This window comes from Onychostruthus taczanowskii, unplaced genomic scaffold (assembly GCF_017590055.1).
Source record: "Onychostruthus taczanowskii isolate IOZ18803 unplaced genomic scaffold, ASM1759005v1 scaffold37, whole genome shotgun sequence".
Taxonomy (NCBI): Eukaryota; Metazoa; Chordata; class Aves; order Passeriformes; family Passeridae; genus Onychostruthus; species Onychostruthus taczanowskii.
The window spans coordinates 8,447,454-8,455,263 of NW_024501126.1; positions in this window are offsets into that span (position 1 = coordinate 8,447,454).

Here is a 7,810-nt window from a genome sequence, read left to right on the forward strand (position 1 = left end):
ACCAGGTTCTCTGATAATATATTTTATGTATAAAGCAAAGTTAAATATCTGTTTACATATAATAAATTCATGAGTGTATATGTATATATATATATATATATATATATGCATAGTGGGATGTGTGTATATAAGAAAAATCCATAAAAAAGAAAGTCATCCTCAATAAAGTGCATCTGAAACAAGCTGGTACCTGTGTAAGTGATAGGTGCAGCAGGGTATTTTCCAGTCAGTGGCAGAGACAAATTTTCTGTTCAAATCCAGAAGCACACAGTCATTACGAATATTTTTAAAAGTAGTATTGTAGGCAGCTAAAGTCAGGATGCGTTTCTTACTTAGTATTTTTAGTTTAGCAAGAAGAAGAAACCGTACAGAAGCCTCAGCACTGGATTTGGATTTTCCCCCAAACTTGAAAATGTGTGTTAAGAGTTTAACAGAGCAGCTGAAGAAAAGTGTATCTTTTATTGTAAATGGATAAAAAGTCTTGTGGTTTGAATGTCATCTTTTTAAAAAACTGCATCTCAAAAAATGTATGAACCACATCCAGTATTTCATTTTAATTCTGAAAGAAATACTGTTAGTCCTCATTCTTCAGCTCTAACACTGCAATTGCTTCTTGTCTAGTTTGTGGCTAAGTTGAAGCTAAAATTAAAAATTGTTCAGTGTGGTTTTTTTGCTGCTAACTTTACCTGCTTAGGCTCAGGGTGTTGAGTTCAATGTCTAGGAAATAGTTTTCAAATGCCGTTTTAAACTTGTGTAAAGCACAGATTTAAGGCATATGTATGATTTCAAAACAGTTCAGTTGACCAGAATAATGATCTGTTCAGTCAAAGCATAGAAAAGACCTTTTTCCCCCCTTGAATTTGGATTGCATAGTTTCTTTACATTTCATCAATATTACAATAGTCCCACCTCTGCCCCTTTTGTGTTAGTGCCATTACAGCAAAAATGTTTTTTGGAGGCTTCATTTTTATTAAAAGCTCCTGATTTTGAAGAAAACTTAAAGCTGGAATTTTGGTGTCACAGAAGACCTGGTTTCTCCCTCTTCTTTTGTGAGGGTTTCAGGGTGCTTGAAGGCTTCCCTGGCAGGATAGGAACTTTCATTTTGGGCCTGGTTTTGTCAGAGGGCAGAGTATAACTCTGTGATGGTCCCTTGAAATTATTTTGTAGAGAAGCCTGGCACGGGCTGGGCTGGAGAGGTACTGCTGCCTCACTAAGTGACATTTGTGTTCACAGCATCCCATGTAGTATTGTCTAACCTGATTTTGGTCAGGGATGGAGCAGGGAGCCTTGCAGAGACTTTTTGAAAGGTTTGTCAGAAAATATCCGAGGAGACCCACATGCCTCAGAGGCAGGAGGTGATGTACCTGGGAAGGACAGGAAATAAATGCAGAAAACTTCTCTCCCTGGGGCTTGGCTGATTTGCATCTCTCTTGATGAACCACAGAGATTTGGGCCAGCTCTGTGTCAGCCATGGCCAGCGAGTGAAGAGGATTGCTGGAACATTGCTAGAAGCTGTGTGTGCTGAACAGTGCTGCTGGGAGGGAAAAATGAAAAGCATGAAAGAAATAGAATGGGTCCCAGATGCTTTCATCTTCTGACATAACTCAGTTTTGCACAATTCTGAGGTTAAATGCCTTGGGAGGCCAATTAACCAAAACATCTTCCTCTCTTAGTGAAGCGTTTGGCCATAGTTAAGGCTTTATTGAAATGGGGGGGCAACTAAGTTAACTAAACTTGTGCAACCCAAGCTATTCTGTGATTCTGTGATCTTAAAAATATTGAAAATTGCCATCTTTAGAGTTTCAGATAACAAACACAGCATTTAGTTAAGAAGGAATTTTTTAGCTATCATTTAGATGGCTTCCAAGCATCAGAAAACGCAGTTCAATAAGCTATGTTTTCCTGGCAATTCTTTCATTATCACTCTTGCCTGCAGTGGTGGATTCTGCCCAGCCAACAGCCAAGTACCCACACGGTACTTCACTCACTCACTCACTCACTCACTCACTCACTCACTCACTCACTCTCACTCCCTCCCACAGCAGCAGAATGGGGGCAAAACCAGGAAGAAGAGGACCAAGAAAATTTTAAGCTATGATAAAGATAGGGAAATCACTTATGCACTGTCATGGGCAAAACAGACTTGAGTAGGGGAATTTAACTTATTGGCAATTAGCGTTAGTATTTAATTAGAGATTTAGGTGTTGGGAAACTTAAAAAACTGCCAAACATTGGAATGCTTAGGAAAAAAAACCACTCCTCCCCTTTTCCAGGATCAACTTCACTCCAGACTCCTCTCCCTTGTTATCACCACAGGTGATGCTCAATGCCATCAGTAAGGCTATGAGCAGAGTGGGGGGTTGTGCAGTCAGAATCTGGTGATTTCTCTCTGCCTCTCTGTGATTCAGTGAGAATCCTTCTCTGGCTGCAGTCTTCCCCTTCTAGTGTGTACCAGCTCTGATGATGGCTTGGGATAAATAAGTTCTAAAACACTTGGTATGTTACATGTTAATTACCAATTTTATAAACATCTGTTCAGCTCCATATAGCTTCTATCCATGCTACTGGAAGGGGAAAAAAGAGAAAAATGGAAGTAAAATCTATGTTTTTGTTGTCTTCTCTCTTTGGTGCTTTAATGTGCTATCACACATGCCTGTATTTCTACAGGACATGGATTAGAACAGAGCAAAAGGGTCTGAAGGAAGCGCCTCAGAAGGTAAGGGATTAAAATTTATCCTGGAGTGAATCTGGACTTCACACAGGAGTTACATGGGAGCTCAAGCAATGTCCTAAGGGCAACAGAAGGTATGGAAAAGATATGGCTAGGAGAAGTAAGCAAATTCATGGAGGAAGACTTAGCAAGTCCATGGATACTTTTTAGTCTGAACTGCCAGTCTATGACTGGAGATGTGAAAATTTCCTAGGGTAATAGACACAGAAAGTGTACTTGCAGGTCTTCTTCCCTGCAGCCTGTAATATGACACATTAATAGACAATGACTACTGTAATTGAAGCTGCTCTCAGCTGCTCCTTCCAAACAGGACTTCACCACTGTGAGGGTTCTCCAGAAGAGGAGAGGTGTTTCTTGCCTTTCCTGTATCGATGGCTTCCTGTTGCTCTGATTTTATAAGACTTTGTTAAGCTTTCTGATGTTTGCATTCTTTCAACAACCACGTTTGGCATTTTCAGTGCTTCTGTTGCTGCTGTAGCAGGGATGATACAGCCAAGACTCACTTCAGCCACCTTCTGCTGAAGTTCTGAACAACACATGAGTGAAGCCACACGCTTTTATTTCACAGGCTGTGAAAAGCCCATCACGATCAAATTTGACTACCCTCTGTATTCAGGGTCCCCAGAGGTCTATTCAGGGAAATATTTTACCCCCTCATTAGCCTTCACAGGTTTGCTTTGAACATGGGAGCTTGAGAGGCCTCAACGACAGACATCCAAACTTCAACATATTTTCTAAATAAGGAGAAAAGTGGGAATCAAACTTACAGGCTGAGCAAATCCAACAAGGTGAATTTCTTCACATCACAACACGTGGTGTGAGCATAACTCAGGAAAGCTGCAGGAACTGAGACATTCCTTCACACTTTTAGCAACGTCATGGGAACATGAGCAAAACTGTTCCGTAGCCAGAGGGTGCTCTACCCGGTTTAGTAGCACAAGGCATCCATGAGTGTTGGACAAAAGATGTGACCAGATCATGTTTGGTTTAGTTTTTTCAAGAACCCATGCAAACTACACAAGATTTTAGTTCTGCTCTGGGCAGCTCCAGAGGTCCTGCCTTTCTACGTAGAACTGCTCTTTGAATTACTCAAAGGCAGGAAGAAAAAAGAGGTGTGATAGTTCAAACTGCAGAAATGTTATTACAGGCATAGCTGTAAAAGGGGTGAAAGACATTTTTTCAGACGGTAAGAGTGGCTTAATAAATGCAATTCTCAGCAGTGCTAGTCAGGAACGATAGTTGTAACATTCAGTCCAGCAAGTGTAACTCATCTAGAGCTCCAGAATATACTGCACAGAATAAGAATGATACATTTAGGATCAAATTAGGGCTGTGAGTTACAGCTGCTAGGAGCCCAGCACTTTGGAAATGCAAGAAGAGGGACAGGAAGTAAGATATATCATTTAAATAAAAAGAAAAGAGAACACCATTTGTGTGGAAAGCCACCAGCCTATTTTTCTTATTGTCCTTTTCAAATCAAGACATAAACCTGAACATAATTCCAGTACAATTAAGGCCATAAAATACTGGTTTTGATGAAGAGTATTACATAAATTAATATCAGTATGTTGACCGTACCTTGTGAGTCACAAATGTGAACCATTAATAGAAAAATGCATGGATATTAGCAGAGTGGTTTCATGACAGCTATATTCTTGAAGCTGTTAAAAAAATAGAATTATAGTTGTACATCATTTTAGGGCCCTAGATGCATTTAATTTAGTAACAAAGCAAATGTTTCCTCTGAAATGCTGCCAGCAATTAGAAATTCTCAGTTTCTTGCCAAGCATTAACACCTGCAGCCTTTGAGTGGAGTCCCTTCTCCTCCTGCACTTCTAATTTCAGTCAAGTCAAGACTATAGAGTTGACCCTTTTTTTTTTTCTTTAACAGTTTTTGGGGAAACTAAGGGGGAAAATTTTAGGTTAGTATTTATATCTATACCCTTAAAAACATATGCCTTTTTTTCAGCTGTCTGGCTATTCTTCCTATCAGTGAATCCTGATACACCTTTTTCTAAAGGTGTTTGACTAAAAGGTCAGATAGCATGTATTGATTTTCCTAACAGAACATGATCAAACCACCCTTAACTTTTCCCTGAGTAAACTGAACAGATACTGTTGCAGTGTGTTTTTATACTACCACTCATTCATTTTAAGGTTCATCTTCAGTCTTCTAATTTCTCTCATAGTGTGATTATCAATTCCTCCTTGTACTACAAATATTAGCACAAGGCTTAGCATTTGCATCAGTCATGCCAGACAAGACCACTTAGTAAAGAGAAAATTACAAAATAACTCCATTTCTGTCTGGCATTCCTCTGTCTCTACACCCAACAACTGCAACAAGATCTATCTGTTTATTCCCAAAAGTCCTGGTGTTTAGCTGAAATGCAAATGAGCATTTTCCAAACTCCAAGGCAAAATCTATCCCTAAGTGCAAGGCTGGTCTGAGATGCAGAAGACAAATTTGACAGGCAGTGTTGTCAACCAGTAAGATGGGTAGGGAAGCACCAAAAACTGACAGTATTTTAGGTCTGGGATACACCAAAGCCTATGGCCACTTCTCTACACACGTCTGTCTACAAACCATCAGGGACTATGGCTGTTCTTAAGCCTGACAGCAGGACATATGCTGCCACCTTATGTATTTGGTGTGGTTTGTATCTCCAGATGATTTGTGTTACCATAGGACCTTCCATGTAAATACCTGCAGAAACTTGGAGAGGGTAAATTAAGGTCAGCTAATGACAACAACATTTGCATGTCCTTGATGTGATAGCACAAATCAGGATGATAAATGTTGTTTAACTTATTCTATGATCTGAGCAAGGAGATCACAGATTAGGTTTGGATCTGGGTTTTTATGATTGATTGATTCCAATAAAGATGAGCCTGAGATAGAAAAATTATCTGACACTGGTAGTAAAAAAAGAAATACCTGAAACTTCAGAGAGACAAATGAAGAATCCAGGGGGAAAAAAAAACTAAACCAAAGCATCAAAACCAAACACACACACACACAAAAGTACCCTGAAAACCAAAAGAACCCAAAACCAATAAACATTACTAGAGTAATGCAAAAAACAACAACAGGTTACTTATTGCTAGAATAGAGAATCACCACAGATGAACAGTTTTCCCAAAGGCAAACAGAAACAGAAGTCCACTATTACTGTACCACTCATCCTCGGCATAAAAAATGTACCATGACAACACATGGAAAGGTTTTGCTCCACTGTTATGGAATTACCAGCACTTTTTATGTCCTTGCTCTCCTTACGTTTCATATACTTCAGGCTCCTGGACCACCACACTGTTCAGGCTCAGTCTGGTGAATCATTCACATGTTACAAGTACACTCCTTAACTGGAAGGTTTAAGAAAGTAATAAAAATCTTTTAATTGGAAAAGCTTCTCAGGAAGTATAGAGATCAAAAAGTTTTCCAAGTATTTCTGCAAGACCCTGCAAGCCTTGTTCCAGAGCAATTTGTCAGTACTGAACACTGTGGATGTGAAGTGAGAATAGCCCTGTGACCTGACCAAACTCCTCATTGTGAGCTGTGCTCAGCAAGAATCAGGTGGTTAAGACCTAAAAACAGAGGATCAGAGATCAGAGCATCTGAGTCTGGCAGCTCCAGATGTTTTCAGATTATGACAGTAAACAAATGGCAGAAACATCCTGAAGCTTCTTCCTTTCATACAATTATCCTATCTGAACAGACTTTCAACATTTGTTTTAGAAGGTTCTAGAAATATCAGCTGCATGTAGCAATGAGGACTTTGTTTTTAGAAATTGTCCACACATTTATTCACATGATGTAAAAACACCCAAAGTGAAGACCTCCTGGAAAAGTACCTGTGGAACCATAATACTTTTATTATTTTAATTATTTTTTTATTATTTTGACATAATTTCTTTTGTTTGATGTGGCTCATCCCAATAACCCAACAGCTTTTAAATTAAGCCTGTCTCAGAGGGAATGTTTCCTTAATATTTGGGCATGGTAGCTGCCTCTCTTCTACCCATAAAAGCTTGCAACAACTTCTAAACCTAAAGTGAGAGCTGGGACAGGGTATTTGCTAGGTAAATATATAGGCTCATTATCTTTTAGATGAGAATGATAAATCCAGAAACCTGTAACTGTAAAAAAAACCAACCAAAAAAACCAGACGAGGCATTAATGTTTGAGACAGAATTGTGGAACATTTTGGTTTCATGTGGTGAATGATAATGCCTGCAGAATGTGTCAAATTAGGAACAGGTGAGTTCTACTGCCCACCACAAATTGTGCCTGTAAATAAAATCTTTGTTCAGGCACGACATGGATCCCCTGGAGTACAACAATATACATCAAATTAGGAACAGGTGAGTTTTACTGCCCACCACAAATTGCCTGTAAATAAAATCTTTGTTCAGGCACGACATGGATCCCCTGGAGTACAACAATATACTTCATGTGTAGGATCTGAAGGTATTTCCTGGTTTATCTTTGCTTTTATGCTTGATCCTTTGGCAGTCTGATGACAGAATTGAAGGAATATTTTCCTAAAGACAACAGTAAGATTAATTTATCCCCTTCCTCAGTAAGGATGAAGAGCTCTAGAAAAGGAAAACATAAATATTATGTCTTGTCTTCCACTGCGTTGAGTTTCCAGAAGACTCACTTCTTAGACAGACTCCCCCTTCAGAGAGAGAGAAGACTTAAGAAGACTTTCCCATCACAAAAGTTCCAAAATCAAGCAGGCCATTATGCTTCAGATCCAGCCACTAAGTGGATCAGATTTGGATAAGGCCATAGCGTTTCCAGTACTGTTATGTGCCTTCTCATACTCAGTAATGTGAACTATATGTACTTTATTTTTAATTTTTTTTAAGGAAGTAATCTGCTGCCTAGAGACTAAATCCTAGTGCTATGGCCCTCCAAATGATCTCTGCTTTAGGGATCTCTCTGCTCTATTCTAGTCCAATCTATCCTATGGATCAGTTCAGCCTTCCTATTGATACTCTTTTTCAAGCTGAAAATTTTCTGTAAGTATTGAGAAGGTTTAAGAACAGTACCATGGCCAAGAGTTTATGCTG